Source organism: Octopus sinensis, linkage group LG9 (assembly GCF_006345805.1).
Source record: "Octopus sinensis linkage group LG9, ASM634580v1, whole genome shotgun sequence".
NCBI classification, from domain to species: domain Eukaryota; kingdom Metazoa; phylum Mollusca; class Cephalopoda; order Octopoda; family Octopodidae; genus Octopus; species Octopus sinensis.
Window position 1 is genome coordinate 67,049,553 of NC_043005.1, and position 24,674 is coordinate 67,074,226.

The window sequence follows — 24,674 nt, forward strand, 5'->3', positions numbered from 1 at the left end:
TTTGGGACGCTAACTAGAACTCCGTGGCTGGGAAGTAATCTTAATATACAGACACATCTATGCTTAAATGCTGGTCATAAATGATCTACAGACAACAAATGATCATAGTAGTGGTTTTATCTTGTTCTGAAAGCATTTCGGTCATTTGCTGCTGCTCAAGTATTTTGGTTTATCTTCACTACACACAGCAAATATTTAATAGAAAAACTAGAAATACATTACTATTAGTGGAACAATTAAACACAGATAACTGACAGAATGTGATTAGATTTTCATTTAGTAGGACACACACAAACACACACGTGCACACACGCACACACACACACAAACATATTCACACACATATGTACACTCACAAGCGTTGTATAAAATTCTGTAATTCTGCAAGTGCTATATTTAATACGTCATTCGATATTACACTACTTCGATGTCTTCAATAGACCCACGTTGTTACAAGTATTCAGCCTAGATCGATGCCCTATCAGTAGCATTGTTATTTTTCATTTCGTGAGAGCTTCCGAGATCAGAGAAAGATCTTATATACACAACAAACAGACGCACACTAACTTGCGCGCGCACACACACACAGACACACACGCACACACGCATGCATTCACACTCATACGCACACACACATAGACACAAGCACACACGGCAAGGGTTCAAAATATTTAATGTATATAGAGCTTATCGTATTTGAAAAAGTGAGTATGCAATCAACCAGGCTATCAGATGTTGCTACACATCGCTGGTCATAATGCGCTTCGCATTGTTTTAGCCTTCAAATGACGTCACACCGCTGGCTAAGCGAGCAGGCCAACAGAAGAAAGAGTGAGAGAAAGAGTACAGCAGAGATCGCCACCACCCCCTGCCGGAGCCTCGTGGAGCTTTAGGTGTTTTCGCTCAATAAACACTCACAACGCCTGGTCTGGGAATCGAAACCGCGATCCTACGACCGCGAGTCCGCTGCCCTAACCACTGGGCCATTGTGCCTCCACGCAATATATATATACAGGCCTGACTGTGTGCTATGAAGCTTACTTCCAGCCCACATAATTCCCGGTTCAGTCACATTGCGCGGCACCTCGGGCAAGTATCTTATACTATAGCCTCGGGCAAATGTCTTCAGAATGCATGTGGTAGACGGAAACTGAAAGAAACTTGCAGTATATACATATAGTTCATAGATAAGATCCAAATATTCTCTATATAGAAGACTCTTAGTAATGGTCAAGGGATTTAAATTTGACCGGGTATGGCGGTAGATGTAGAGATAAGCAAGTTAGATAGGGCAATATGTAAAGTATATTAAATACATAAAATACAAAAAAATGTATATATTTGTACATATATATATGTCAAACTTACAAAGAGTACAAATGATACAGAGAATTGAAAGGATGGAGAAAAATATATAAAATGCAGCAGCTGTTTCTGGGGGGGGGGGTCCATTATAATGCGTGTAGATTGATTGCATCATATGATGAGACAAGCTTCAGTCTTCAAGGGAGAAATCTTACATTCAAGTTTATAAGTGGGGAAATTAAACATATATATATATGTTTTCTATTTCATGTATTCAGTATACTTTTATATGTTGATCCAATTTGCTTATCACTACATTTATTGCATTAAGATGCAAAAATGTTTTAACATCACAGCATATATGTGTATGTGTGTGTGTATGACCTTGTGTATAAATTTAGTCATTTATATGAATACACACACACAAACACACATACACACACACACATATATATGAATATATTTCTAGCTATATGTGTGTGTCTTTACGTCTGTGTTTGTTTTCCCATCACTGCTATCTACTGGTGTTGCTGTGTCTGTGCCCCCGTGAATTATCGGTTGAGCAAAGAGACCGATAGAATCAGTTCCAGGCTTAACAGAAAATATGTACTCTGGCTAAAACAAAAATTCAAGGCGTTGCCCCAGCATGATTTAAACACAAGTAAAAGATAAAAGACAAATATATATATATACATCTAATTAAATATATAAATATATATACATTCATTTATATGCACACACAGATATGCATATATATGTGCGTGTGTGTGTCTGTGTCTGTGTCTGTGTAGATAGATAGATATACACATACACACACACACACATATCACCATTGACTCACCCGTCATTAGACATACGAGGGTTCGACAATCCCTTGCCGAACAACCACACAGATGATTTGCTTATAGTGATCAAATGTTTCTGTTCACATAAGTTCACTCCCTCAATCAACTCGACATTACCTGTACAGGTGCATCATGTTCCACATGCCAGATGACGAAATGATCGCAGAGCAACGCGAAACGAAATACTTTGCTCAAAAACACAACGTAATGCCCAGTCTGGGAATCTAATCCTCGATCTCGCAATCGTGAGTTCAAAACCCTGACTAGTAAGCCATGTGCCTAAATGTGCATGCACTCCTACGCATGTGTGGACGGAGGTCTCTTTGAAGTTATGATTTGACTAAACTTTAAAATTAGCGTTCTGAAATTTTGTGATGAAGAATTTGATTTCGATGCCTGACACTTGACTATATGCAATAGAGAAAATAGTAAGACAACTTCTATCTTCTCTTACGTCGCTTGCCTATTGTATTTTGAAAATGTTGCTTGGCATGGAGCCGCTTTCGACCTTGGCTCTTAGTGTATTCAAGAAGATTATAAACAGTTAGAATAAAAAAAAAAAGTTAAACGGAATCTTATTACGAGCGATTGCGATGCTTAGTTTTCTGTTTTAGCTAAGCCGTCATATCCCACGATCTATTTTTATTTTTAAACATCAAAGAATAATACATGAATCTGGGTTAGTATGGTTTTTTCGGTTTTCATTTCCGAAAGTCTTTCTGACGAAAGAGAAGAGAAAATTATTGTAATTACAACTGTTCACTAGAGGCGAATTCTATTAGTGATATCGATATATATTTAAATGGTAATTTCCATACTAAATCTAAAGGAAGTGTTTAAAAATATTTGATGTGTACAGAAATTATCAGGAAAAACTATTATGTTTTAAGTAGTTGCGTGCGTTAGCGACATAATCGGAGCCGCATCACGCTTCTGATTATTATGTTACGAAGATATATTTTTAATTTTTGAGTGTCCGATGGAAATACATAAAAGTTATGAGTACTGATAATCTAAGAATACTTATGTATCTAATTGTTCTGAATTAAAATAAGGATTTTCCAGACTCTCTCACTCTCTGTGAAAATGGAATAATTGACAGATGGTTTATCTTTGTTTGATGTGTGCTTTTTGATTTGGTACACAATGGAAAGAAACCTTTAATTTTGCGTTTACAACAAGTTCTATTGATTCGAGGAACGAATAGAAGTGGATTGAGCAAAGGGAAATATTCATTGTCATATTTCTTTCAATTACACTCTTATCTTAAGCCTCCTTTACGTGGTTTTGTATGATAATGTACAGATATATCATTACCTAGTAATGACTGAACTGGTCGCAAATGAGTTCTGACACAACAGTATATTTGTCTGCAATACCCTTGAAAATTAAATTTACAGTGGAGAATCAACTGAAGTAATTTTCTAAGTTATAATATTATTAGTCACTTAGGCTGGCGAGGAATATTCCAGCGAAGATGAGTAAAGTCTTAAATTTAGCAGGAGTGACCTGTCATCTGCAAATCTGGCAATTGTCGATTATAGAAGCAACGTGAAGGACACATGACATATACCTTTCAAGTGCTCTTCAAAATTTATACAATTGCGAATCATCTTTATCATTCAAAATGATTGTAATCCGTAAAAAGAAAATATTTCTTACGAGTAGCAAAATTATTAAGAAATATTTTCCCTTAATGCAAGTCGCTGAAGAAACATACAATTGAATTAAATCTTCTTCTGAAAACTGAAAGCTTTTGTGCATCATGTACTTGAATCAGAGCATAAAAGCGATTTCAGATTATATGGCACAGCATTGAACTTAACAAAAACAACTTCTATTGTATCTCCTAAAGCTATAATCTCTTAAGAAACTAATTAACGAATGCAATAATGATTGTTTGACATAATAGTGAAAGACAACGATGTATGTGTTTACACTTTTGTTGATAATATTTGTAGATATGGTGAATTATGTTTTGTTAGTTTCATTGAAATGCACAAGAGAAAGGACTCGACAAAAATATTGATTCCAGTAAATTACAAGTTTCAAATTTCGTCGAAGACAAGTAAATCGTGAAAGATATGCGTACTAGGTTCCAATCAACAAATATATATAGAAAGACATAGCTAGACGTTTTGCTTACCGATTTGTTTTGTGACTCTCCCCACCACCACAGACTTCTACGGTATGTTAATGACTATTTACATAATATAAATCAAATCGGGAGTTTATGTTATTGACATCTAAAAGATATTTCTTCATTCCTCTTTGGTGAATGTAACAGGGGGAATTAATGTCGTTAGACGGTATTCACATATTGGATTTTTCGACTCTGAACCATAAAATAACAAATAATTACTCATCACCTCTTCCTAACTTCCATCTTAATTCCTTTCTCATGCCCATTAGCAGGAAGAAGCTTTATCTACTGCACACAACCACCTTTCTACGCACAACCAACTGACTGTAAATATTCGTAACGCCTTTAACGATTATACAGAAGTTCAAGCCCAAATGAACGCACACAGGCATACATAAACATATATGTACATGTAAGCATAATAAGACAGCTATTCTCCAATAGTATAGACAGCAAAAATAGTTTCAATTATTGTAAATATCAACTACTCCGCATATGTAAATGTCTCGCCTAAAAGCTAACGTAACATATTTAAGGTGCATTAATAATAAATGTACACCGGTTGTATCTAGGCTATAGGCTTGCATTTACATCTGTTATTACAGATGCGCAGGAATATGTGAAAAAAGATTTGCATCACATTCTAGAAAAGCTGGCGTTCTTTAAGAAAGAGGGAAGAAACCGTTTCTCTGAAATATAATTTTTGAACGGTATACACACGCATACACACGCATGGATACGCGCGCACACACACACACACACACACACACACACACACACACACACACACACACACACACATACACACACATAGATAGAGACAGATCGAGATCCAATGATCATTAATTCACAAAAATTTAAAATAAAATGACAAGTGGGAAATTTTATCTGTCGGTGACATTGCAATTTTTTTTTAGTTGAATATTTTGCGCTATTTATTAAAGAAAGAACCTGGCAAATTTTTCTCTGCGAATTGGTCAATAAAAGATGAGCCAGTGTCCCACCACTTATTATATTAGAGATTGAAAGTTATCGCGATTATGGTTAGCATTTTACAGCAACACAGACCATTTAAAAGAAAGACATCTATATTCTTGATTTAGGCTTCAGTATGTTTTGTTAAAAAGAAACGAGTCCAATAAAATATAGATACATAAAAAAACAAACAACATGCCGCAATTCAGCTAACTTGATTAATAACGCATATTTATACAGATGATTTTTCGTTCGTCTTGATAAATGTCTAGATGATAATATGGAGAATGTTGGATTTTTCTCGCAAACAAGTGGCGAGTTTGCATGTATATTACAAATAAAATCACTAAGCGCAGCAGTATATATATATTCATCTATTTTCTAAATGTCAGCAAGCAAATTCTTGCTCATAACTACAGTACACCATTAAAAAAAATATAGCATATATATTAGATTATGGATTCCTAATTTCTCTGAAAACACTCGACTGTATTCTGCTATAGTTTCCATTGAATAACAACAAATTCTGATTCATATACTTCTCGAATATATGTTTATTATCTTATAGACAAAAAGCGAGTGAAGAAAGTGAAGAAAGTGAGAAATCATTAAAATATTTACAATGACATTCAACAAGCAACAAAAGAACATAAATGCTTTCAAGCGTAACGAAATTCATTTGTCAGTGAAATAGAAAAAGAAAAAAAATGAGTGAATTTATCTTATCAATCAAAGCGTAAATGTAAAAGTCTGATGTATAAGTAGATTCTCGTTATGACAGAAAGAATCCATTATAAGTTTAAAAAACACCGCAGTGCCATTATAAATATGTTATTGATAATGGACGTCTGAACGATTTTACATTGAATGTGGAGAAAAAATAAGCCAATGCACAAGTAACTAATCGTGGAAAAAATTATAGAATTGACAGTTCTAGATTAGGTAAAATATGTGATAAATAGTACGATAAAATGCGGGGAATATAACAGATCCGAATGTCCAAAATACACAAGACGCGTCACACTCATATTTCGTTTTATACATCGTTTATTGTTTAGGATAAAACACCTTCAAATCAGTAAGTTTCCTAATATTAAGTATCAAGCGAAGAATCAATAAGTAACTAATCACTCCGCCTCGATCGTTTTCCACATCTATTTACTGTACAGCCCATAGATATATATCATTAACAATATTTGAATATAGATTTCATAATTTCGAAAAGTTATCAAAATAAAACCTCCTAATTAAATTGATAAGTCAACAGAATATATAACATGGGCTTATTTTAATTAGTAGCATAGAATCAATATTTTATGTCTAAGTAATGCTAAGTTTAAGGTGAATTTTGCTTCCTAAAGTAATACTGACAAACATGGTTATAAAGAGCACCTTATGAAAATCGAAACTATTTTGCAAATTTGATTCACAGCGTGTGCTACTGTTACTTATGTTTCTATTTTTATATAGAGAGAGGCCACCCGAACTCGCACCTCCGTCGGGATTCGGAATTATTTTCTCATTCCATTCCTCAGTCATTACATGGTCTTCATTCTTTACTTCTTTTCGTCTAAATCCCCCTCCACAGATATTTACGCACAAAACTCCCTACAACTTCCACTGACTCCTGAAATACGCACCAGCAAACACGTTCTCATTTACTCTCACACACACGCACGTATAGTAGCATATATATCCTCACGCATCCACACCTCACAAACCTTACCTCCTGCCATCACTATTCCACTTCATATCTCCATCCAAATCGACCGACATACATCTCTCTACAACGACCACTCATATCAGATAGCCTGACACTAAAGCGTCCTTCTACACATGCACAAAATAAATACAAAAAATAGAGAATACACAAACACACATAACATCTCCACACACACGCACACACTTTATCCATCATCCCTAAATACACATACCAACTGATCACAAGGATACGCACACTTAACTTCATAGGGAACACACAGAATATTTATGTATAAACACGCATAATACATATTGTCACACAAAAAGTGTCACACACTTTATGCACAAAACTCATGCACGCATTCGTCCGACACACAAATACACCTTAAATGAACGCATGAACTTACAGGCACGCACGCATGCTACTGGCACAAAATATACAAGCACATCTACACTCACATTCACATACACACATCTGACAGTCTCATACCTGCATAACTGCCTAACACACACTCAAACATGTCTACACACATGCACACATACATACACAGAGCACACATGCACAAATTGTTCCATAACCACATACATACTTGTTTAATCACACACATACACACTCGCATATATTCGCACGCTCCCATATCTACACACTCACGCTCACAGAATTTTCATACACACACACATACTTGCCTACACACGCACACACACACACACACACACGAACGTATCATCCTCACATATACACATAACATTGCACTTACGATCTTTAGTCAGGTTCGTGTTGTCTCCTTTACCAGCCTTACTATCAACCAATTCCTTCCTTCCCGTCAATTCAACATGTGCGCCTGTTAATCTAGAATTTGTTGTCCCTCCATTTTTCCTGCGTAAGTTGTAACGTCAAAGTGTCTTCCACTTTTACAACTAATACACCTAGTCGTTATTCCCTTAATTGTCTCTATTTTTCATTTTCGATTAATTGTGAAACAAAAATATATAAATATATATATATATATATATATGTAGGTCCCTCTTCTATAAAATAAAATATATATATATATATATATATATATATTTCGCTTTTGGATTTGGTTTGCAAGATTATATGAGTTCGTGTATTGAAGCATATTCTATTGTGTCTGGGGAGAATCATGTCCTTTTTGTGACTTATAATTTGACACACTCACTGGTAAAATTTCCACTTATTTCTTATTTTTATTTTCCTAAAATTTTTTCGTTGCGACTTGCAACCTTTTCAAGTTGCAAGACAACAACGAAAATTTTAAGAAAATAAAAATAAGTAAATGAGTGAAAATTTTAACGGTGATTGTGTTAAATTATAAGGCACAAAAAAGAAAATGATTCTCCCCAGTCACATCAGTGGGTGTGTATATATATATATATATATAATGTATATGTTTCAATCGCTGTCCACTCCCTCTCTCTCTCTTTCTTTCTCTCTCTCTCTCTCGCTCTCTTTCTCTCTCATTTATACAATATTAACAAAATGTGCAAATTAGTACTTAACGCTAGGAAAAACTGTTTGAAAAAAAGACAGAAAGTAGTTTTTAGAGAAGTTGAAAAGAATGCTGTATAGATAAGTTATTGCATGACAAATACTCAGAAATAAATAGTTATGAAATAACAAAAATAGCTCATGAATAATTTTACGAAGGAAAGAAATCTATAAGAGATCAAACATTAAGTTAGTAGATGCTGTCAGCAGACAATGGCTGATAAATGTATCATAGGTTTGAACGTATTTATTACAAAAGAGATAAGCAAAAAAGGTAATTAGATCCGATTATAGTATAATTTTAGTTTTTCATAAACATCGGAAAGAAATAAAATGGGTTATTAACTCGTATTGTTTTTATCTTAAAAATGTTCTTTACATCTTAAATAGGTATGGTCAAATAAAAATAAAAAACTATTAAAAAACAAAAGCGACATTAAATAAAATCTGTGAATTAAAGGTTTGCTGTATTTTATATATAAACTTATAAAAGAAAATTCTGCTTAGTAGCACTGCATCAAACGGATTTAAAGATCTTGGCATCTAATATTTTAAAAGTATTTTTTTTCCTCTTTCCCAAAATAGACGGTTTCAAATTTTCATTTATGTCCTCTGCGTTAAAGTTAATTTAATACGTATCATTTAATTTTCTAAAAGAGACTATATATATATATATATATATATATATATATATATATATAGAGAGAGAAGAGAGAGAGAGAGAGAGGCAGACAGAGAGAGATACATAGATATAGATGCAGATATATATATATATATGTACATACATGTATATATATATATATATATATATATAGAGAGAGAGAGAGAGAGGGGAACAAGATAGATAAAGATATATATACATATATATATATATATGTGTGTGTGTGTGTGTGCATAGAAGTGGGCGCGCGTGAGTGTATGTGTGAATGTGTGAATATATATAAATATATATACAATATAAATTGTTGGGAACATGTGAGAAGGCTAGCTCCTGTGTTATAATCGTAACATTCTATAGATACATGTGTACAGACGTAGATGAGGTAGACAGAAAGTTGAGGGGAAGGACAACAGAAACAAAACTAAGAAGGTGCTTTAGGTGTGTTTGACTCATTTGGCTTTGTAGATTGCACCAAACACAAACCAGATTTCGTGAGCCAATTATTTAAAATTGCTAATTGTTGACGTATGAGAAAATGAATCAATATGCATTAACAATGGTATTAACAATATAGAATGAATGAATATGAGGGGACACAAAGTATTTTTTTATAGAGATGTGTGATAAATAGGCTTTCATATAGGATATATAGAGACCTGTACAGAGAATCCGGTCATATATAGAGTTGCTGCAAAGGAGGAAAATGATGCAAAAGTTTGACTAATCAGGACCTGCTTTAATTATAAGTGGCAAGGAATATATTTATTTATCTTGATAAAGATAAGAGATATTAATTGCTAAAAGTGCAAAAGCCTACCTTAAGTCTGTTAGCTACTACTGATTTAAGCATATTCCAATGTAAATTTTTTAAGATTGTCCTGTTAGTGTTAGATTCATAAAGACTGCAAGTCATATGCTGAGATGGTGGTGCTGTAATGTATTGTAAACAAAGAGTAATAATGAAAATATTTCAGCAATAACATGTACGTGAATAAAAATTAAAGTAAGAAGCAGTAGTTATGCAAAACAATACCAATGTAAAGAGGGATGTTTGTTGGTGAATGTGAATATAGGTTCAAAAGAAAGCGCAAGGCAGAGGAAATAAAAACGAAGTTGAAAACGATAGATAGATAAAATCAAACAGTATGACATACACAATCTAAAAAATATTATACGGAAATGATCAATAGGTATAGTAAAAATGCAAACGAAAATAGAATATATTTCGTTGTTATTATGCAAAAGTGTCGTAAGTCCAAAACGTTGCTTTTTTAGGAAACGAAAAAATAGTTTTAGCATTCCATAGCAAAACTGTTGTACTACACTTCGACAATTTTTCGTATCTTGGCATCTGAAGCAGCTGGATATGATTGTTTGACCAAAAGAATCGGCTATTGCAAGCAAAATTTATATTGAAAATCAACGCATTTGGCTAAGTTTGGACATACGACAGTTTAACATAATAGCAACAATTTGTATATAGTATTCAAATGTCAAATAAAAAGGGGCTTTTAAAAATACTATGCTAAAATAAACAGGAATGGATACGCTATATATGATTGAAGGAAATCTCGATGGATTTCGAAATATGCTGTGGCGAGGTAATACAAATCTTTGAGTGTTATTTGGAAATACGGAAACTATTCATCTAAATAAATGCATCTGATGGGTCAGTATTTAGTTAAAATAGGAAGAAATTTATTTTAAATGATAAAAAATTAAAGAAACTAAGGATGGTTAGATATATGTTGATATGTAAAATATTATTATGTTGAGGCGTGAGATAATTTCATTAACGTAATATATGGAGACCCGGATGCGGATACAGAAATCAACAGTCAAATTGTTGTATCAACTAGTATGACTCATACGATTACATTATATTGTAGAAATATTTCCATTTAAACGCATAGAAGAAGGTGTTAATTTTTCTGTCCAAATTTTTGACTAAATTTGTTATCAAACTTTACTAAACGAGAAGGTTCAGTGAGGGTATAAAAGAGCAGAATAGTAAAAACTTTTAAGTATAAGAGACTTGAAGTGCAAAGTTTGTTTGGCCGGTAATCAATGTTCAAATATACGAATTAGAGCATCATTATTTTACAATAAGAGAACTGAAAACCAAATAGGTCACAACAAATCTAATTTTAATTCACCCACTAAAGCCATTAGTCTTTATATCTTCTATTTCTGTGCACTTTATAGTTATATATTCCTTCTGCGTATTCTCTGTATATTCTTTATGTTATTTCTTGTCAAAATTAGTTTGACAAGATCGGAAGATTGGTACATTCTGCAGTTTGTCACAACTAACTACCGTCGCACACCATCTGCATCACGCTTCTGTTTGACACATAAACAGGTAATATTCACACACACGCGCACGCACACACTCATATATGCGCACATGCATGCGCACAAAACAACACACACACACAGATTCATCTACGAAGGCACAGTTGCATCCATACACATATCAAATATCATTACTAATTGTTCCGTATGTTTACGCAAAAATGCACGCGCGCAAAGGAAGACATACTCATAGACACAGGAACCTGAATGCACGTTCAGTTTCACTTTAACAATAATTTCTACACACATACATATGCACATATAGATATATGCACACACACATACACACATACGCACGCATACACACTAGAGACGGAGGAAACACCAAACAGAGAACGCGTACACGAATCGTCGAACAACATGACGACTCTTTCGAATGCACTTCGATAACTTCCGACTATTCTCGCGATTTTTTAAATCATTTATATATTCATTCTTCTCGCTTGTTACCTAACTTTCACGTCACTTACAACCTTCTTTACGCTAGAATAATCTCCATCTCTCTCTCTCTCCTTTCTCTCTCTCTCTCTCTCTCTCTCAATATATATATATATACATACACACATATTTCTTTTATGTAACAGGTTTGCAATCACCCAAACACACAAGTACGCTCTTACACAGACACAGGAATATGCACACGCAGGATACATGCATATGTACATACATACATATATACATACATAATACATATATATGTATGTATGTATATACATACTTAAATACATATATACGTATACATACACGCATACACAATCATCAGTAACGTCAGCAATTTGAAAGCTTTCGGTCATGATTTTTGCTTTTGTATTTTGTGTTTGTATATTCAAAACCTGAACTGTTTTGCTTGATCGCGTTATGAAAACTGTGTGGTCAGATGTGAGCGAAGGAAACGCAATCAACTACCAACAAAACAGATCTGGTTTTTTGTCGTCAGATAAATGCTCACCTGTACAAGCATCCTAATAATCCTTCATACGAATTTTTTGTCATCCTCTAATTTGATGCACTGTAACGACGGCGATATCAATATTGCCATCGTCATATCTTTAGAAGTGTATATTCGTTTATAAAGATTTTTACTTGTATAATCATATGATCATATGATTATAGAATTTTGTGTCGTATAATGGCAAACATTAGTTTATTGTATATTCTTTTCTACAAGGCCTGCAATTTTGGGGGAGGGGACCAGTCGATTAGATCGATCAATTACGCAACTGGTACTTAATTTATCGACCCAGAAAGGATGACAAATAAAGTCGACATCAGCGGAATTTGAACTTAGAACGTAACGACAGACGAAATACTTATTTCTTTATTACCCACAAGGGGCTAAACGTAGAGGGGACAAACAAAGACAGACAACCGGATTAAGTCGATTATATCGACCCCAGTGCGTAACTGATACTTATTTAATCGACCCTGGAATGATGACAAGCAAAGTCGACCTCGGTGGAATTTGAACTCAGAACGTAGCGGCAGACGAAATACCTATTTCTTTGCTAACCACAAAGGGCTAAACACAAAGGAGACAAACAAGGACAGACAAACGTATTAAGTCGATTACATCGACCCCAGTGCGTAACTGGTACTTATATAATCTACCCCGAAAGGATGAAAGGCAAAGTCGACCTCGGCGGAATTTGAACTCAGAAAGTAACGACAGACGAAATGTCGGTAAGCATTTCGCCCGGCGTGCTAAGTTTTCTGTACACCGCCTTAGTTTATCGTATATCGTCATATATTTATTTCGAATCTGTTTCCTTATATTTATGTACTCTTTAGATAATTAGAATAAGTGCTTCAATCCGTGTTGAAATGATGGAAAAGGCTGTGTAATTTGTATTTCTTTAAATTTAAGAAGTGAAAACAATTCCTTGCATTAATGACTACCATTACTTCGGTTTCAACTGTTTGTTTTCTTTAATGCTACAATTCCCATGTAGAAGATGTTGCTATTCATATTACATATCAATAAAAATATACAAACATTTAGTGGCTGTGTGGTAAGTAGCTTGCTTACAAACCACATGGTTCCGGGTTCAGTCCCACTGCGTGGATTTGGTAGACGGAAACTGAAAGAAGCCTGTCGTATATATGTATATATATATGTATGTGTGTGTGTGTGTGTTTGTGTGTTGCTTGACAACCGATGCCGGTTTGTTTACGTCCCCGTCACCTAGCGGTTCGGCAAAAGAGACCGATAGAATAATTACTGGGCTTACAAAGAATAAATCCCGGGATCGATTTGCTCGATTAAAGGCGGTGCTCCAGCATGGCCGCAGTCAAATGACTGAAACAAGTAAAAGAGTAAAAGAGTAAAGAGTATATGATTATATGTACACTAATTAAGCATAAATTTACTAAATATTTTTTTCCGAATAATATATCAAGTATGTGTATATTTTTCTGAAATATATTCCTCCGGATCTATTCATCTCTTATTACATTGTTTATATTGATTAATTATGTTAATTGACATCGTAATGTCTACTTCAGCTTAAATTTCAATATGATATAATTGAATTCAGATGAAATATATGAAGCTTGACAAGTTAACTCATCAATATGACTTGCTATAAAAGTATACTTGTCTGCTTTTTAGCTAGATTTGTCTTTAAAATTTCGGAAATGCATTATCATAGTCAAGACTATTGAAATGGCTGCAAGACTAAACAAAAATTTTCGGAAAATAAATAAGAAATGTGTGGAAATTTTACCGGTGTGTGTGTTAAATTATAAGGCACAAAAAGAAAATGACTCTTCCGAGACACAACCGACTATCATCGCTGTTATCTCAAATAAATTGTATAAAATAAATTTCACTGTCTCATTCATTTTGAGTTCATGGTCTAATTAAGACACGGTCTAATAACGACCATCAAGTCGTTCAATCTCACCATCTATCCCAAGTATTTTACATATAATCCGAATCAAAAGCAGTAACTCTCAACACATGTGTCTTAATCAGGAATGTGTACTTTGAAGGTGTTTTACAAATAAGCACAAAATCTCACACTTGAAACTCCTAACATGTTAAACTAAACTGTAACCTATGAAAATGATGACATTCTGGTCATATAACGAGATTTACGACTGAAGTATCGCAAATAATCCAAAAGGAATATTGTTTCTGTTCTAAAGGCATATTTTACAGAGATACCCTAGAAAAAATACTTAAAAAAACTAAAATACAGCAGGACACTCTTATAAACTTTGGAGGGGTAAATATCTCAGATCTATGTATTGCCGGTGGTCTCAAATAGTTAGCTAAGATAGAATCTCAGAAAGAAATGTACCTGAAACTGAAAACGAACACTGAAAAGAAAGAATGCACTACGAAAACACAAATAATAATCACAAAAATCATTGAGTATAAAACAGACACAGAACTAACATGTGCAACACAAATGACAGATACAAACGCTATAACTGCTCATTTCTGACCAACAACAACCAAACCAAGTTTATGCAAACAGAAAAATATGTAAAATTTAAATGACGAATAGTTAAAAATAAGACATTCTAAGGGCAAGATTCATAACCTTAACATATTTGAACTGGATATGCAAGAAATGAAAACAACAGATTTAGAACTGGATATGCAAGTAATGAAAATAACAGATTTTCTTTTAAGCCAACATACGATCCACACGAGAATGAAACGCAATGGCATGGTAGAAAGAATAACAAAACATACACTCGGCTATCCCTGACTAAATTATGACAGGTACACACATTAACTATATGACGCTAAACTGGTATAGGATCTGCAACAATCTCTGTGTTTGAATGGAAATCAAGCGCATTCTCAGATTCACTCAAGTATGAATATCAAATCCCAAGCAAACGATATGGAAAACAAATATTCAGAAAACGAGAGAAAAGAAGAGAAATCATCTGTTAACCGCTGTTGTAATCAATAACGCCATTGATAGAAAACGTGAGAAAAATATAACAGAAATATAACATGACAAAGAAATCAAGAATCTGGAACAAGTGACCCTCATTAAGTCGCAGAGAAACCATTGGAAAACGGCAATAGTTAGTTGAAGAAAAACAATAATTGTTATTTGAAGAAAATAGATAGTTCAGAACAAACTCAAAGCAATAGTGTCAAGACATTTCTTATCAAAACCAAATAGTAGTCCGGAAGCACCATCAGTACCAGATGTAGAATAGAAGTATAAGGAGCTAAAAGCTCACTACGGATAAGATCGACCAAAACAAGAAACACAGCATTTGAACAATCGTTTGTCCAAAACAAACAAAGGAGCAAATAAATCACGACAAAAAATAAGCTACTGGAAGGCTTTAGATATCAGGAAGATGCACAACTGTTTAAAAAATTTGAGCAGTGACACATATGGTGCAGACAGAGAAGTATAATGAGATGCTTTCCAACATATGGAGAACTGCTGGCTCTCTGATTTATTAAAATGAAAACATACTTAATCTCCAAGTCTATAGAAATGATATGCCTTCAAAGCTACAGATCCATAACATGCTCAGAAACATACAAATCCTTACCTTAAATCATAATGTAGCAAAAGAACATAGTAGCGGATCTGCAAAAACTCGATTATATTACTGCAAATGCTGCAATTGCTGGATATGTTTCATCAAAGCAAAATAAGCAGCTGAAAAGTTTGAGCATGGTATAAAATGACTTCTGACAATATCCAACACTGGGTCCTCCAAACACTAACCATAACTAAGGTAATAAACAAGAATATGCCACGATTGACAGTCAACGAACATATTTAGGTTTAGAAGCGTTGAGATATATTAAAAGATACAGATAGGAAAATAATTTTATTCTCAAGCGCAGGATAATGCTAATAACATAACGTAAACAGGATAAACTATTGATATTTTGCAGAAAAGTGTGTCGACGGCCAGCCACGAGGCACGAACTCACATCCCTGTGATTACGCGTGAAGTATTTTGCCATTAAGCTAAACTGATCCAACGACACGTCCTTCTGCAAATTCAGGATATATAAATCTAGCCTTATATTAGCATTGTCCTGAGCTTGAGAATAAAATTATTTCCTTATCTGTATATATATATATATATATATATAATATATATATATATATATATACATATATACACATATATATCTATTTATTTATGTATATATATATATAATATATATATATATTATATATATATATATACCTGCGTATGTGGGTGTGAGCGTGTTTGTATGTATGTGTGTTTCTGTGTGTGCATCTTTTTCTATATTTGTCCCCCACCACCGCTTCACAAACAGTGTTGGTGTCATTACCTTCCCATAGACTAGCAGTTCGTTAAAATAATCCGATAGAATAAGTACCAGGCTTCAAAAACATTAGTACTGGGTCAATTGATTCTACTAAATATTATTCAATGCAGGGTCCCAGCTTGGCTGCAAACTAATGACTGAATAAAGTAAAAGCGAAAAGGGGAAGAAAAAAACATTATCCGGATCTACCAAAGAATTCAATGAATTTCAACTTAGAAATATGTATCAAAGTGACCTCGAACAGAGGAAAATTATTTCAGGACATTCTTATGTTACTTCATAGAAACTGAAATTAGATATCTGGACCAAGTATAGCCCTGCGCATACGATTATTTGGGTAACAAAAGACTGAACTGTTTACATCATACACAAATGAAGGGATAGCTTAGGAAAAGAATTTATAACTGTGATATATTAATAATAAAAAGTGACTAAAGGCAAAATTAAGGCAATAAGCATCGATACTTTAGTTGTTTAAACTTTAAGATACATTCTGAGATAAAATATCCAACTACGTGCTAAACAAATTCACTAGGTTATACAAAGAAATAATGGAAATAACCACTGCTTTTACAATGCATCGCCCAAGGTCTGAAATAGTGTCCAGATGTTCACCATGCAAGTAGAGTAGTGACGGCAAGTAAAAATCAATTAGAAAATATTCACCGGAGAACTAGAGAATTGTGTTGTGCAGAATGAAGGTAAATTCATACAAGTAGCCAAGGAATATAAATATGATAGTATGATCTGTAAATACTGAATAATAATAATAAAAATAATAATAATAATAATAATAATAATAATAATAATATAATAATAATAATAATAAGAAGAAGAAGAAGAGAAGAAGAAGAAGAAGAAGAGAAGAAGAAGAGAAGAAGAAGAAGAAGAAGAAGAAGAAGGAGAGGAGGAAGAAGAATTTTGGAAGGAAATATGGTCGCCGAAGGAACAACCTAAGAAAAGGTCTATCAAAGCCAACGAACTCAGCACCTGAACAACTCTGGACCCCTATAACAACTGAAGAGGCCACCTAGGCACTGCAAAACTAAGCAACTGGAAGTCACCCGGGAAAAATAAGATCTCCAACCTCTGGTTAAATTATCTGACAGGAACTCACAAAAAGCTAGTAGAGACAATGCTTGAATGTCTTACGAAAGCGAAAAATTATCCTAGTTCCCAAATCCACTGAAACGGCAAACCCACAAAACTACAGACTAATAACTTGTCTCCCTACAATTTACAAAGCCTTTACTTCAATAATATCATAGAGAATCAGCAAGCATCTGGAAGAAAACAACCTGTTTCCAGAAAAGCAGAATGGATGCTGCAAGGGCTCACACGGCTGTAAAGATTAACTAAGGAACAATAAAGCCATAACTGAAGGCAACCGCGGCAAGAAGGTTCTAAGTATGGCCTGGATCGATTACCGAAAGGTTTTTGATAGCATTACATACCCATGGATCCTAGAACAAGGTAGCACCAATAATCATAAAATATATAGAACACTCTATGAATAAATGTCGGACGGTGCTACAGCTTCAAACAAAAGAGGGACTCATAAAATCCAAAGCCATCCATATTAGAAGAGGAATATTCCATGGAGACACGCTTTCTCCACTCCTTTTATGCTTGGCACCGACACATTATCTGACTTGCTAGACAGAACTGGATGCGGATAGAACTGTTACGGCAAAATAATCAGCCACCTGATATATAAGGATGGCCTAAAACTGTACGCTACAAATGATAAACAGCTGGAAACATTACTACATACAATACATGGATTTACCAAAGAAATAAGTATGAAATTTGGCTAAGAAAAATGTACCAAAGCAACCTTGAAAAGAGGAAAACTAGTTATGAGTAGTAACATCACACTAGATAAAGCAAATGAAATAAGAGAAATAGACAAAAGCCAAGCATACAAATATTTAGGAATCAATGAACTAGATACGGTACAACACACACAAATAGAAGAGAAAATATAAAAAGAGTAACAAAGACGAGTTAGATTAATACTGAAAACAGAGCTCAATGCGAAAAACAAAATAATAGGTATCAAGACTTTAGCCGCCCCAATTATAAGTTACAGTTACAATATCCTTAACTGGGCACTAAATGAACTAATCAAAATAGACAGGAAAAAAAGAAAAGTAATGACAAGATTTAGGATACACCATGCAAAATCTTACATAGAAAAGTTATATATACAATATATAGAAAATGGTTGAGGCCTTATACAGCTAAAAAAACTGTTACAAAATAACTTCGACAGGATTGTAAAATACCTACTCCAGAATGAAGGAAAACTATTACAAATAACCACAAAACAAGAGAAAAACAAAACAAAAAATTTTCAGTTACGAAGGAAGCTTACAAATACAAACAAGAAGTCATACTATCTTACAATTATGAAGAAAAAGGAGAAACAACAAAAGCTGTAAAAAACTGAAATCCAAACTAAAACCAGAACAGCAACGGATCATAATAAAACGATGGCAAGAAGAGCCTCTTCATGGCAAATACTGGGCTAAACTAAACACAAAAGAAATTGACAAAGCAAAATCCCATTAATTGCTGAGAAGCTCAGGACTCAAAGCAGATACTGAAGGATATTTAAGTGCAGCACAAAACCTCTCCCACCAGAAAATACCAAAAACATGTAATGAAAAGAAAACAACTGCAGAATATGTGGAGATGGAGAAGAAGCAATACATCATTGTCTCTGGCTGCCCGGTCCAGATTAAGAAGAAATATATTCACAGACACGACAGGGTTGGGACCTACATTCACTGGAAGTTATACCAACACTATGGAAGAACAACAGAAAAAAAGTTGGTATGGGCACACGCCAGAAAAGTCACAGAAAATGAGAGAGTAAAAATACTATGCCAATACACACAGATAGAGAAATTAAGGCCAATAGGCCAGATATGGTTGCTAGTGATCATGAAGAAAAAATGTTTTCTAAGTGATGTATCAATACCAAGAAATGACAACGTTTCTCTAAAATATGGAGAAACTTTTACAATACAATGACCGGGAATTTGGAATATAAAAACTCGAATGTGGAGTCTAAAAACAGAAACAATTCCTATCACAGTGAGTGCATTAGGTAAGAAAACATATTCATAGAAATACATAACAAAAACACCAGGAGTAACAAGTATATATAACATACAGAAAATAGCACTACTAGGCACCGCGCACATCCTACGTAAGACACATTCAATACAGTAACTATTAGAGCATCAAAGCAAACCACAGCATATACCCAAGGCATACAGAGCTGCGCTCGGTAGTGAAGTGAAAGCATATTATACAAATAACACTACTGAATAATAACAAAAATAATAATAATATTAATAATAATAATAATAATAATAATAATAATAATAATAATAATAATATAATAATAATAATATTAATGATAATAATGATAATAATAATAATAATAATAATAATAATATAATAATAATAATAATAATGATAATAATAATAATAATAATGATAATAATAATAATAATAAGGATGATGATGATAATGATAATGATAATAATAATAATAATAATAGTAATAATAATAATAATAATAATAATGATGATGATGATGATGATGATGATGATGATAATAATAATAATAATAATGATAATAATAATAATAATAATATAATAATAATAATAATAATAATAATAATAATAATAATAATAATAATAATAATCTTGAGTACAGTAAAAAATCAAACCCCACATTAGGGAATTACCAAGTGCATATAATGAAGCAGAATGCAGTAACTGTAAAATATGTAGATTTGAATAACTATATTTTCACTTGGTTACCCATGCAAAGAATAAGTCGATATGAAAGATAGTGCTAAATCATACATTCACTGTAATGTATGCTAGCACTATGAAATATCAATGGGAAAAGCAATTGTAAAAGAATATATGGCGGCATTTGAACACAGCATGTAAAGAGTCTCGAGGAATGCTTCTAAACAATGTTTTCTACAATAGGCACAATGTCTAGAATTTGGGAGACGGATCAATTTGGTTACATCGACCGAATGCAAAATGCTCAACTAGTACTTATTTGGTCAACCTCCGAAAGGATGAAAGGCAAAAACGACTTCGGCGGAATTTGAACTCAGCATGTTAAGACACAAAATGCTACTAAAACATTTGTCTGTGGCGTAACGTTTCTGCCGACTGCCGCTTTATTGTTACTAAATAATGATAAATTATTCATTTCAAACTCTAGCTAAAGGCTAGCAACTTAGGGAATGGCGCAGGTCGATTACATCGACCTCAGGGTTCGACAGGTACTTATTTTATTGACTCCGAAAAGATGAAACGCAATGGGAACCTCAGCGGAATTTGAACTCATAACATTAAGTCAAATGGAATGCTGCTAAGCATTTGTGCGTGGCAGTAACGATTCTGCTAGGCCGCCACCTTAATACTACTAAATAATAATAAATTATTGTCTATTAAAATGTAAGCTTCGCTGCAGATTTATATCCACAAATCGTATTCCCAATAAGAAGATTATTTCTGCAGGCTTTTTATTTGCTTTTCAAAATACTTTTAGGGGCAACTAAATCAATACATTTTTTTAAAGTGTTTCATATGAATTCTGTTAGGTTAATACATTTATTAATGATTTTCTTTTTTGCTTCTTTTGTTTTAAAGTTCACTGATCTACAGTTATTGTAGTGTATTTGGATACACCATCAATCACAACTAAATTTAAAATGTTTACTGCTTCAAGGTAAGCTTAGACTCTGCATTAGTGCGAAGAAGTAAGATTCAAAAAATATTTACTCTCCTTGATTTCTTTTATCTTTATATAGAAACATCCGATATTCTAAATAATGTAAAAAAAAAATTAATAAAATTATCGTCAATAATACTCAAAAGTTATATACTTTTAATATCCTTGCGTTAAGAGCTATCGATCAACGCGTTCATGATTAAAATGCACACACTTGTCAACAGATATGCGTATGGATGCATACTCATAAATACAAGTACACACATACTAACAAGTACTCAGAAAGATATCCGCATACACGGCACAAACGTATGCACACGCATAGATATATGAGTGCGTATTCGTGCAAAATCTTGTGCTTAAAGCATTACGCACGTGCAAAGCATCTGCGATCTTTCAGATGCCATATACTCATGCATAGATAGAGACACTGTGAAGAGAATCGATTACTAGAGAGTGAGTTAAATAAATTAATAAATATAGGAGATGAGGGAACGACAAAGAGAGGCAGAAAGAGATTAATGGATTATTTATAGTTAGGTAAATATCACAAACATTTGCGCCGTTGGATACAGCGGATCCATTTATTGAACCTTTTCAAACGAGAATTGCTGTGGAAACAAAAGAATAAATGCAGAGGGTAGTTTTAACTCAAACTGTTTTGTTGCACTTTTGATTATTGTTTATCACAATATATACTCCCATTAACATGTACTTAAAGTGAACAGATTACGTGTTTGATAAGTCCATTTGCTGTGTGTTAATTTCTACAGTGACATAATGGTTTAAAATTTGTTTTAAATGTTCGAACAAAGTAAGCTGTTTGGGGCTATTTGCCCATTACATCGACTTAAATACTTGATGGTTTCTCTATTTTATCGACATTGAAAATATGAAAGGAAAACTTGAGCGTGTCGAAGTTGAACTCATATTGTAAAGAACCGAAAGGAATGCCGCTAACTGTTTTGTTCGGCGCGCTAACGGTGCCTAACAACTATTCCTCGAGCACAGAGCATATATTTTGCTAAAGTTCAGTGAAAATGATTTTGGTAGTTGTTGTTACACGCAAATTTCTATGCTCTGTGGGATTTCAAAACAAAATTATTTTTGGCACAAAAAAAAGTTCTATAAATTTGTTAAAATTAGTACAATATCGAAAAAGGCACGGAACTTCGTGTAAATTAATGGAGATATTATAGCATATTTATTATACTGAAATATATAATTCCACATGCATTATATGACAGAAGGATCACAAAACCACGTCTCACATACATGTGATATTTATACACTTTTATACATGCATAGTTATACGTACCCATATGCATATTCAAGAGTGTGTGTGTAAATACATACATGCATATACACACAGACAGGCGCACACACACACATATACATACACACTCACACATGGATAGATAAAGAGTGAGAGCCAGGTGGTTATAAATGTGTTGTGTGCATATATATATATATATATATATATATATATATATAATACAGACATATATGCACTGAGCGTAAAACATTCGGAGAGATCTAATGCATGTCACAATACCACTGTATGTAACTAGTTTATTTCGAACTGCGACATTATTCTGAATGTCAAAAATAAACCACAGCGAAGCCAATCTGAAAACATATACGTAGCAGCATTTAATATATTGAACTGTAACATGGTGTGTTATAGTTGAGTTGATATCATATTTACGCATATCAGAAATCGCTCGGTTTAAATCTATTTCTATGACCAGTAGCAATATGATGTTGTGAAATATATCCTTTCACTGAGCAGAATGTATTTTTGTCACTGTTAATAGAACCAGATGCATGTAGTACTGAACATTTAGTGAACTAACGCAATTTGGAATTACATTTCCTGTCCGGAAACGGAATAGCATACTTGCAATGGTTTCCAGCTCGTATCTTTATCATTTGATATGAGTAATAACGAAGTTAAGTTTTCCCGTTCTGTGACACAGCGTATTGAGCATTTCTGTTGTGGATCATTTCTCAATTTATTCTATCTGAAATAAAATTGTATCGGGTTGGTGCATAATTATTGCGGCTTTTTTTCAACGAATTTTATTCAATAATAACTATAACAATATTTAATAATAACATCTTTAAACGACGGACCGACCGTCTGCCAAGAAAATGGGAAGTAGTAATTGGTGTAGATGGTAAATATGCTCTCGAATAGTCAGTTAAAAATGTTTTGTTACATGTTGGTATTGTTTTTGTTGAATAAAATCTGTTGAAAAAAAGCCGAAATAATTATGCACCAACCCAATAATATCTGTAATCATATTATTGCCTTTTTGCTTTTAGCAGGACAGATAACTAGCAAGTTGGATTGCAAGTGCTATATTTAATTTATATGTACATATTTTAAAGAAGATAATCTCCAAAGAATTTTAATTGAATTTGGAAGATATACTGCACGATATTTAAAGAATACTTTCGAACAAAATTATACAAAAGCTCTTATAAATGACACACAATGAATAAGCGAACGAAGTACGAAGCTGAGAGCAAATTGCATCAGCATTAAAGAGTAAAACATTGAGATACACTGTACAAAATGATAGATTTCAACCATCCAGAAAACATGCCTTCTCATTGCCCAATAAGACAGATGAATTCAGCACAGAGTATTTGGAATCTCAAAGAAAGAAGAATGAAAGAAGTGAAAAGCGTCTGGGTATTTTGAGGGAATAGACATTCATTGATAAACGCAGGAGGAAGTTTGTTTTTAACTCTAATATACTTACACATACACACACACGCACACACAGACCCACACATACACACACAAACACATATACGCACACAATCCCCTTCTCACATACGCGTAGTCACACACACACACATTTTGCACATAAGAGTGTATGTGTGTGTGTATATATATATACACACACACATAGGTGGAATCTATATATAAATATATATATAACTTATAAACAAGGGCAATTTCCCTTGTTTATAATTTTAACCTTTAAAGGTATTTTAATATGCTGCCATTTTTGAAATTTTTTCTGAATGAAATTTTTTCTGAAAAAAATTTATATCCTATATTAGTAGTAGTAGTAGTAGTGTATATATATATATATATA

General features: G+C 33.4%; 1 protein-coding gene across 5 annotated transcripts in view; it reads right to left on the minus strand.

Moving 5' to 3' along the window:
• Positions 1-24,674, minus strand: part of LOC115215680 — a 334,565-nt gene that overhangs the window by 282,772 nt on the left and 27,119 nt on the right. For 4 of the 5 annotated variants that reach the window (XM_036506022.1, XM_036506020.1, XM_036506023.1 and 1 more), the window contains exon 2: positions 9,958-10,070. The exons of the other annotated variant lie outside the window; for it this stretch is intronic. The gene's annotated coding sequence lies outside the window, so the exon portion shown is untranslated. The remainder of the gene's footprint in view (positions 1-9,957; positions 10,071-24,674) is intronic. 5 annotated transcript variants of the gene reach the window in all.